The following is a 3,195-nucleotide window of genomic DNA, read 5'->3' as shown; positions in this document are numbered from 1 at the left end:
CGGCCCGTGAAGATCAGGGGTAGAACAGGTCTTCAGCAGCCCATGCTTGCCAGCCCGTGAAGATTCTGCATAGAACAGGTCTTCAGCAGCCCATGCTTGCTGCAAAAGGTGAATATGATTGCCCTAAGAGGCAACTAATGGAATCGGGTGGTCACACTCGCGGACTTGGTTGATTCATGTCAGCGTATCCCAAATGCGTGGATCAATGCTCATGATGTCAATCACTGGACTGTCTGGTCCAGACACAATTATTTAGAGACCGCGGTCATATAACTGGAATATTACTGAGTGCAGCGTTAAACAACAGACAAACAAAAGTGTTACCCTATTACGAAAAAAAACATTTAAAAAAATACAAAACAAAGTTGTTGTACAAAATGCAAGTGTATAGATATTTATTACATTATTTATTACAGTATTTACAAATTGTATTCATAACATATATAACACATCTCGTGAAACTGTGTTCAGTGTTACCTACAGTGACTAACAGCAACGTGTGATTGCACAAAGCCCATGCACATATAATGCAGACAAAATGTTTTGAAGAAAAGCAGCCATTTCTGTAACATTCAACTAAAAGATAATCAACACTTTAGTTGGTTTCAAACTGAAAATGATAGATCAGTCAAATGGAAAGAGAAGGAATTAGTATTGCTTCTAATTTTACATCTTAAAATAATCAAACAAATATCATTAATAGTAAACTAAAACATAACAAAACAGAAAGTCTTATTCCTTAAACCGTAGGTTAATACATATTACAGATAATGTTGTAACTTAATGTGACACATAATGAATTCTTAAGGACATTCATTAAACTTCGTCTTCCGAGGCTACGGAGTTAACAGACTATAAAAGTCCAGTTTCCACCCTTGCCGAACTAGGCTGGAATCATGGAGCTATATTTTGGCTGGCCTAACGAGTCTATGCATAGTTCAATCAAAATTGTGTAACGAAATCAACATCCGGTTGATAAACACATGCCGTCTGCTGTGCAGATTTAGGTCAATTGTGGGACTTGCTGAGCATGTGTACTGTCACCTTGGCGTTGACAGATATTGTCTAAAACTTAATATGTTTGTAATCAAGGTGCTTCTGTGATTTGAAGCACTTCTCAAGATAAGCCCCGTTTTATTACAATTTAGATCTTGATTATCTTGACTGGGCTCTGCCATTATGTTTGAAGCAAATGCAAGCGATATGAGGGTGGAATCAGAATGGTCAGTAGGAGAGATATAGAAGAGACATAATAATAGCCACTGGTGGAGCTATGATAGAGCCCGGGAATTCCAGCCTAGTTCAGCAAGGGCGAAAAATGGATTTTTATAGTCAGTTAACTCCCTTGTCATGCAAAGATGATAACCTTAAGTTAAGTACTAATTTGGTATTACATTATACCTTTATCTCACACAGAATGTATTCTGAAAGTCAGAGCTATAACACTTGATATTTCCAAGGCTAGGGATAATAGACAATTTTTTCTGAAAAACATCCTCTTCATTATATTGCCCATAACAGATATTTACCTCTCCCATGCACACTTTGTTCACAACAAACTTCTTCACATCATTCTCGGACACATCTGTTAGATAGTTAAAGTGAACATTGTACTTTTGATCATCATATAACTCTTTTGATCAGTTCTAGATTAAGGCCACAACAAATTAATTATTTGCCTTCCGATCATTTTCTGTAGCTGAGGCCACAGAGGCTGACGTGTTCAGGACGACGTGTTCAGGACTCCGGACTTATAGAATTTCCTTATTTCTCTTGACAATTTTTATATTTCACCAAATGAAGGAAAAGTGATGATTAGATAACACGTACTTAGGTTTTGTGTGTTTGAGCCTCAGTGTAGAGTATATCAAGGACCTACATCTATTTTGGCAGATACGTAGACAAGTACATTGTACAAGTAGATGCACATTGTCAAAATTACATCAAATATAAATAAATAAACAACCAATTAATTTGTTTTGCCTTCATGCCACCTGGATGGTGGATTGTACTCGGATCGGACAAGTCACCAATACACCGATGTATGAGAATACATCAAGCTTGGATACAGCTCTGTATTGCATTTTATTTGTTAAATATATAGAAACATGCAGCCTCTGAACCCAAAATGTTTTTGTTTAACTAACATCATCTGTCATTGTGTCTGTATCAAGATGCACATCTTGTCTTAACCCACATCATTTTACATCCCAGCCTCACCAGTCACCCCTAGCAAAACAAGCCCTCTTACATAGCCCCTTTCTGTTGTTGTATACAACATGGTCAGGAACCCATCTTCCCAAGGCAAGAGAGTAAACTGACAAAACAAGTCCAGTTTCCACCCTTGCCAAACTAGGCTGGTATTATGGAGTTACATTTTGCCTGGACTAACGAGTCTATGCATAGTCCAATCAAAATCGCGCACCGAAATCGAAATCCGGTTCATAAACTGTCGTGCAGATTTCGGTTGAATGCAGGATTTGCAAAGCATATGCACCGCCAATTCGTTGTCAACAGATATTTTCAAAATCTTTTCATGATTTTAATCAAGGTGCTCATGTGATTTGATGCATTTCGCGATGTAAGACCCGTTTTATCACGATATAGAACTTGATTATCGATCAGATCGTCCTGACTGGGCGCCCCCATTTTGTGTAAAGCAAACGCAAGTGATACGAGAGGTGGAATCTGATTGGTCCATAGGAGAGGTTTAGAAGGGACATAACTGGTAATAGCCACTGGTGGCGCTACGATCGAGAACAGGAATTCCAGCCTAGTTCAGCAAGGGTGGAAACAGGACTTTTATAGTCAGTTAACTCTCTTGCCTCGGGAAGATGTAGGGACCCTAGAGTCACACTAAAGGAATGCGGAGATTGTCGTCCCTTTCACCATCCCTTCCACTATCAGTTTCAGGGAAAACAAAATGGAGACAAATATTTTCACCTGGGGAAATTCGAAAAAATCTAAATCTGTTTGAGATCCAGTAATGCAGGATAAGTTAAAAAATATGTTTTTTTGGAATGACAATCTAATAAATGGTTTATTATAGCTGATACTGAAACAGTAAGAGGCGACTAACAGGATCGGATGGTCATGCTCGCTGACTCAGTTGATGCATGTCATCGTATCCCAATTGCATGCATCGATGCTCATGATGTCAATCACTGCATTGTCTGGTCCAGATTTGACAATTTA

Source organism: Haliotis cracherodii, unplaced genomic scaffold (genome assembly GCF_022045235.1).
Source record: "Haliotis cracherodii isolate W230 unplaced genomic scaffold, xgHalCrac1.p SCAF_5, whole genome shotgun sequence".
Classification (NCBI taxonomy): domain Eukaryota; kingdom Metazoa; phylum Mollusca; class Gastropoda; order Lepetellida; family Haliotidae; genus Haliotis; species Haliotis cracherodii.
This window is presented reverse-complemented; position numbering follows the sequence as displayed.